Raw genomic sequence first — 7,760 nt, forward strand, 5'->3', positions numbered from 1 at the left:
TGGCATAATTTGCTCTGGTCTAGATAAAATAGCATTATTGAAACTACTCTCCAAACTATCTTCATCTGAGAATGGGAGGAAACTCAGAAAGGGGTACATGATGATTGTAAGTTTGGGAAACGCTTCCTTAAAAGATCATGGTGGTCACAGTTGTTTGTTGTTTATTAATTATTGTTGTTTGTTTGTTATAGCACTTATATATCCCACCTTTCCTCTAAAGAGGTCAAGGCAGTGTACACAATTCTCCCTTTCCTTACTTTGTCCTCACAACAACTCTGGGTTAGGCAGTGAGAGTGTGTGTGACTGACTCCCAAGGTCACTTGGTGAGTTTCATGGCTGAGTGGGGGTTTGGTCATTGTCACCCAGGTCCTAGTCTGACACTTTAACCCAGTGGCTCTCCAACTTGTTTTCCTGGGTCACACTTTCAGAACAAAAATTCGCTTGCTGATTAGAAATACATTGGGAAACAAAAAGAAACAAGAAGCAGTGCTGGATTTATAACACAGAACACAACTACTTTATAATATGATCATGGTACATCCAGAATGTATAAAAGCTACATAAGAACACAGATCATTTACAGAATATCCTATTGAATCTTCCCAGCAATCTAATTAAGCAGTTGTGTTTTCTTCTCTTCTTCTTCTTTGGCGATCACTCATAGCCAAGTAAGATTGTCTTTCATAGACACAGTTTTAACAATGAGTCCGTAAGTGAACATGGAGGCCAGTTCTGGATCCACATGTCCTTCCACAGTGGGGACATTGATTTCTGGGTGGGAGTTGATCACAGTGTGAATTTGCCAATTGTGCCTTCCTCGTAGCATGTTTCTCCCTTTCGGCCTGAGTTTGAGTGTCTTCAAAGCCCATGACACCTTTGGTAAAGGCTGTTCTCCAACTGGAGCGCTCGCAGGCCAGTGTTTCCCAATTGTTGTTCATACTACCTTTTTAAAAATTTGCCCTGAGAGAGTCTTTAAACCTCTTTTGTTGACCACCGGCATTACGCTTTCCATTTTTAAGTTAAGAATAGAGTAGCTGCTTTGGAAGATGATAATCAGGCATCCACACAATATGACCAGTCCATCGAAGTTGATGTTGAGGAATCATTGCTTTGACACTGCTGATCTTTGCTTCTTCCAGTACACTGGCATTAGTTCGCCTGTCTTCCCAAGTGATGTGTACATTTTTTCAGAGACACCATTGATGGAATCTTTCGAGGAGTTGGAGATAGCATTTATAAGTGGTCCATGTTTCACAATCGTACAGTAAGTTTAGCATCTATGCCGAGTCAAAAGGGAAATAAGAACACAATACCAGTGTGAGTGTGGTGTAGTGGTTAAGAGCGGTAGTCTTATAATCTGGGGAACCGGGTTCGTGTCTCCGTTCCTCCACATGCAGCTGCTGGGTGACCTTGGGCTAGTCACACTTCTTTGAATTCAGTCTCTCAGCCCCACTCACCTCACAGAGTGTTTGTTGTGGGGGAGGAAGGGAAAGGAGAATGTTAGCCACTTTGAGACTCCTTTGGGTAGTGATAAAGTGGGATATCAAACCCAAAATCTTCTCTTCTTCTTCTACACCATGACACGGATCTAAGTGATTTTAAGCCCTTCGTGACTTAGGCCTCAAGTATCCAAAATGCCATCTTCATCCCTACAGATGCTCTTGGGTCTTTGGGTCTGCAGAGGGGTTTGGCTTGATAGGTCTGCTACAACAGAAAATGAGACAGGCTGGGGCGGAAACCCTGGACCACCTGTGGTACAAAAAATCACAGGATTTCGGTAGGATGTTTGGGGACTTGCAAAAGAAGCTGTATACCTCTCAGGGATCTTTTGCCGCCTCAGACAGTACTGAAAGCGAGATCATGTATAACTGCCCTGATACCATATTGAGCACAGACCATCATGGATTCAACAAGGAGGAGGATTTCTGGAGAGCCTCCATATCGACAGCCAGGGCTCAAAGCGCTCTGTTTGGATATGCTACAAGAGGCACGTTCAGAGACGCTGCATTTTCATAACTGCCAGATAAAGGAGGCTGAGAATATTTTGGGGGGTGGGGGGAGGAGGGGAGAGAGAGACACTTTCTTGGAGTCCTTTAAACATCACCTCACATATTTCTCCTATTTCAGCAACCACAGCGAGTGCCTTTGATTCCGTTCCCTTTCCTGTATGCGTTGCTTCAAACCAGATGAGTTGATGAGATAAAAAACAAACAACCCTCTGAAATATTTCAATGTCTCTATTTCATTGAGCCTTGCAGAGATTGAATGAATCCGTCAGTTTCGGTTTTCGCTTTTTCCAGTCTCCAGATCTCTACATTTCCCCATTAGTATGCAATTGTGTGTGTGTGTGTGTGTGTGACATCCTCAAGAAAATTCCTCCGCATTTTTGTGAGAATTTATCCCAAATACGCACGTACGTATGCAACTCTGCATATACAGCAATTTCAACTTAATATGTGTGTGCATATTTTCCTAATATATGCATTTTTATGCACACTTTAGCCCATTACATGCTTTTATGCACTTTGTGCATCTATTACTTGGCAGGAGAGTTGCACTGCAAGGTTCATCATAGAGCAAATTTCAAATGTTGGATGTGTTTCGGGCTGGCGCATTGTTTCAGAGAGCATAAATTGCGTAGGTGTCAGGAGCGAGCCGGCAGTAAATCACACTGTTAAAGTTGGAGTTAACTCTTTGTTAGCAAGAACACGACCCACACAGACTTGGCAGAGTGTCAGGCCTAAGGACACTCATCTCCTAAGGCAGCTCATCCCCAGTAGGTCTTGCCCCATGGATCAGTTGCTGAGACTGGAAGTCTCCACCTCGCAACAGCCATCTAAGTCCCCTCGCCTCCAGGGCCTTTTCCCAAGCAATCGGAGGCTGCGCCTGCATGCACCCAGTCTCTCCCCCGCCCTTTTCATGTCTCTTCTGGTTCTGGGAGACAAGTGGCAAGAGGAGGTTGTCCCAGCAGGAGGGGGAGAGACTCTTCCCCAGCCAGACTCATCTCTGCCTCTTAGGCCCCCTCCTCTCCAGCCTCTGCTTCCGGACTCCTCTCTGTCGCAGACTCTCCCTTCTCACTAAGCCCTGACTCCTCTTCAGCTTCCTTTCTGCTACTCTGAAGAGCTACTGTTGTGCAGACAATATTAAGCAAGGCAGACCAATAAGGTACTAGCCTACGTTTTGTTTTAGAAAATGCACTGCTGTCGAAAAAGAGAACTGCATGGATGACCAGAGGAAATGACCTGCTCGATTGGTTGCCAACAGAGTGCCCTGGGGTGAAATGGTACCCTTGAAGTCTTCTTCAAAGCCCTTTGAGCCTTTCCCACCCCTCCCACTACTCCCTTGGTCAGGAGGGGGTGAGGGCAACTGCCTTTTTCTCCCTTCAAAATGACATAGAGCTGGAGGAGGAGGTTGAAAGAGTGATGCCCTTTCCCATTTCCTTCAGCTCTACGTGCTTTTTTTTAATGCTCAGATTAAATCTACTGGATCTGACTTTTACCAGATGCCTCAAAAAAGTGAAGCGTGAGTGTATGTGGGTTTCCCCCCCCCCTTCTGTCTTGCTATGGGGCTGATCTGAGGGGTGCAGGAGAAAGTGACCAGAAGTGGTGTTGCGCACAGCGCTTGCTTAAAAATTCCAACCATACCTGGACTTTAAAAGCTTGGCAACCTCCTGCTCTCAATATCCACACCCTGGATTTTACAAGGTTTCAAAATCAGGGGAAGTATCTGCAGGTGCCCTCCACAGACAGCAGAACTGCTTCCATGCATGGAGGGAAGTGAGATCTAGTGGAACCCACCGAGATCCAGTCTGCATCCAACCAATAACCAACTACCAGCTGCTGGAAAATCACAGGAGGGGAGAGTGCTCTTGTGCTCAGATCCTACAAGCATCTTGTCAGCCACCATGAGAACAGGATACTGGACGAAAGGAGCTATTGGCCTAATCCAGCAGGCTAATAAATAATAATAATAATAATAATAATAATAATAATAATAATAATAATAATAATAATTTATTTATACACCGCTGATCTGGCTGGGTTCCCCCAGCCACTCTGGGCAGCTTCCAATAGAATATTAAAATACAATAACCTATTAAAAGCTTCCCTAAACAGGGCTGCCTTCAGATGTCTTCTAAAAGTCTGGTAGTTGTTTTTCTCTTTGACATTTGGTGGGAGGGCGTTCCACAGGACGGGTGCCACTACCGAGAAGGCCCTCCACCTGGTTCCTTGTATCTGATGTTCAGCATTTAGTTACATTAAGCCCAGAAATAAATCAGTATCTCAGTAAAGCCATCCCATGCTCTTCTGTTCTGAGACTCCACTGCTGCTGCAATATCAGTGTTTGTAGAAGATACCAGCAGATACCTTGGGGAACCTCCAGCAGAAGTGGGAGAACCTGTGATCTTTCAGGTGCTTCTGGGCTGCCACTCTATTGCGTCTGCTGAATCAGGATGATGGGAGCTGCAGTCGAACAACACCTGCAGGGGCCACAGACTCCCCACCCCTGGCCTAGGGGAAAACTTCCACTCCCTGTCCGGAAAAGGCTCTTCCAGTGAGGATCCGCCTGTGCCGATGGGCTCAGTTGCGGTAAAGCACCCGTAATCACTCCTCGCACAAATTAGTCTCTGCTGCGATGATGAAGGAGATTGTGGTTAAGAGCTCAGAAGCGAGCGCAGTTGTTACAAATGAGAGCAAATGAGGCCGCAGCGGGCCAGATTGGCTGGCCTGCCTATGCCCAGCAGAGATTCAAAGTCCCACATCACCCAGGAGGAGGGAGGCAGTCTGGGGCAGTGCCAGAACTGTGCGCCCTGGGATTATCTCCACCCCACAACGCAAGTAACCCTGGGGGGGGGGGCGGGTTTGGGATCACAGTCAGGTCAGGGAACCTGCTTTGCTGCGTGTCTGTTTGAAAACGTGCTGCGAAGGCATGGGAACGCGATAGAGAGAGATTTGCAGGTGGCAGGGTTCTGGCCCAAGTCCAGAGCCCTGAAGGATGCACCACCTGTGTGGAAATGAGAGGGCTGGGAAGCCAAGCTAGGGGTGCCCCTCTTCTCATCAGCGATTCGAGTCAGTTTGCATTTAAAGGCAAACCTGCCTAATTTGCACCAGTTAAGTAAGCCAAAACACAACAGCCCTTCAAAATTCACACTCCTCTGAATTTTGCAATGCAAGTTCTCCACCAAAGTAATGCGTAAATAGGCAAAGGGACCCCTAAAAGTCCAGTCGCAAACAACTCAGGGGTTGAGGCGCTCATCTCCCTTACTGACCGAGGGAGCCAACGTTTGTCTGCAGTTTTTCCGGGTCATGTGGCCAGCATGACTAAGCCGCTTCTGGCGAACCAGAGCAGTGCATGGAAACGCCATTTACCTTCCCGCTGGAGTGGTACCTATTTATCTACTTGCACTTTGACGTGCTTTTGAACTGCTAGGTGGGCAGGAGCTGGGACCGAACGACGGGAGCTCACTCCATCTCGGGGATTCGAACCGCCAACCTTCCGATCGGCAAGCCCTAGGCTCAGTGGTTTAGACCACAGTGTTACCCACGTCCAAAGTAATGCGTCCAAAGGTGCATTTACCAGGTAAAGTGTGCACTACTTACATGCAGTCCAGAGGATGCCTCTGGCTGCCAGCTTCCTCCTTCTGAGTCTCAGTGTCACCTTTGTAGAACTCATCAGGGAGGATGGGGGACAATTCCAGAATCAGCTGGCTCTGCCTGTCACTGGCTCTGGCGCCACCTACTGTTGGTCCTCCCTGCCTTCCACCCCACCAGTCCCAATGGGCACCAACCACCAGGGAGTATAACGCTTGTACAATGTCCGAATCTGCCTTAGATTTTACACCCCCTCCGTTTCCTCCGCCTGGGATATTTTTTTCGCCTGCTTTCCTGGTAATCTCTGCAAACGAACCCCTGAGAAACGAGCCTTGTGCTTCCAGCGTGCCTATCTGCGTGGGGTTTGCCTTCTCGGCTTTTAGCGGTTGGGGGTCGATTCCCTCCCGGCGCCATTCATCACGGAGCCTTTGGCACTTTAATGTACGAAAAGCCCGCAGTTGGGATTGTAGCAACCTAATTCCTGCGCGGTGAAGGGTTTTGCCCATGTGATTAATGGCGTGAAACGTATCTGGCCATGTTCTTACTGCCAGGCCGGCACGCCGCTTTATTCCAGCTGTGATGTAGAGCTCAGCTCTGTGGGAAAAAGAGAGAGAGCAAGAGCAGATCTATTAGGTATCAAACAGGCTGAGTGACGCTCTCGCAGCGGCTTGCAATTCCATCTTTTGCAGAAATCGTAGCACCCGTCTAAAGTTATTAGGCCTTTTGTTGCCTCCCACCTCGAAGGCATGTTCAGGGAGGAGACGGTGACTTGGAAAAAATGCTTTTGCTGCTAACTTGCTGCTGGAGGTAGCATGATTCTGAATACCAGTTGTGTCGGCAATCGCAAGCAGTTTTGGGGCTTTCCAGGGGCTGGCCACTGTGAAAATAGCTGGGCCTTTGGACTGATTCAGGAGGGCTCCTCTTAAGTACAGTGGTACCTTGGGTTACAAATGCTTCAGGTTACAGACTCTGCTAACCCGGAAGTAGTACCTCCGGTTAAGAACTTTGTTTCAGGATGAGAACAGAAATCGCGCAGTGGTGGCAGCAGGAGGCCACATTAGCTAAAGTAGTACCTCAGATTAAGAACAGTTTCAGGTTAAGAATGGACCACCAGAACGAATAAAGTTCTCAACCCGAGGTACCGCTGTACTTCTTAATAGCGGTTTAAGGGGGGAAAGGCGAGCAAGGGGGACATCCCTGATTTAGAAAAGCCGTCCCAGTTTCTGATTTGATCCCAGAATGTCCCACTTTTCCTTAGGATGTCCCTTTATTCATTGGAGAAATGGTGGAGGGTATGGAGTTATCCAACCCCCCAAGCTGTCTGAAGGCAATCCTGTATAGGAAATTTTTTTTTAATGTTTTATTATGTTTTTATGTGTGTTGGAAGCTGCCCAGAGTGGCTGGGGCAACCCAGTAAGATGTGTGGGGTATAAATACTAAAATTATCATTATGGAATGGGACGTCCCTATGTTCATCTGAGAAATGTTGGAGGGTATGTGTTATGTACTGAGTTGAATAGGATCCAAGATGCAGCAGTCTGATTGGTCCTAGAACAATAGGATTCAGAATGCAGCAGTCTGATTGGTCCTAGAACAATAGGATCCAGAATGCAGCAGTCTTATTGGTCCACAGGAGCCACCCAATCCAGCTACTGGTGGAAGTGAATCCGCAACCTGATTGGCCTACAGGAGAATCCCGGAATTAGCCAATCACGTGGGGCCCATTGTTTAAATAATGTATATAAAGCAGACATTCTGGGGGAACTTCCATTCCTCCTCACCACTGTGAGCTGAATAAGGAGCATCAAATCCACTCTTGACTCCGAGTATATTTCAGTATGCAATATTTTTGTTGTTTAGTCGTCTTAGTCATGTTCGACTCTCCGTGACCCCATGAACCACAGCATGCCTTGGAAACTCTCACATTCTTCTCAAAGCTTCTCCTTTCTTATGTCCATGGAGTTTTCTTGGAAAATACTGGAGTGGTTTGCCAGTTCCTTCTCCAGGTGGATCACATTTAGTCTAAACTCTCGGCTATGACCTGTACGTCTTGGGTGGACCTGCAAGGCATAGCTCATAGTTTCTTGGAGTTATTCAAGCCCCTTCGCCACGGCAAGGCAGTGATTCATGAAGGGGATGCAATATTTACAAAGGTAAAAATTTGCATTC

This window comes from Podarcis melisellensis, assembly GCF_964234715.1.
Source record: "Podarcis melisellensis genome assembly, chromosome: 16".
Classification (NCBI taxonomy): domain Eukaryota; kingdom Metazoa; phylum Chordata; class Lepidosauria; order Squamata; family Lacertidae; genus Podarcis; species Podarcis melisellensis.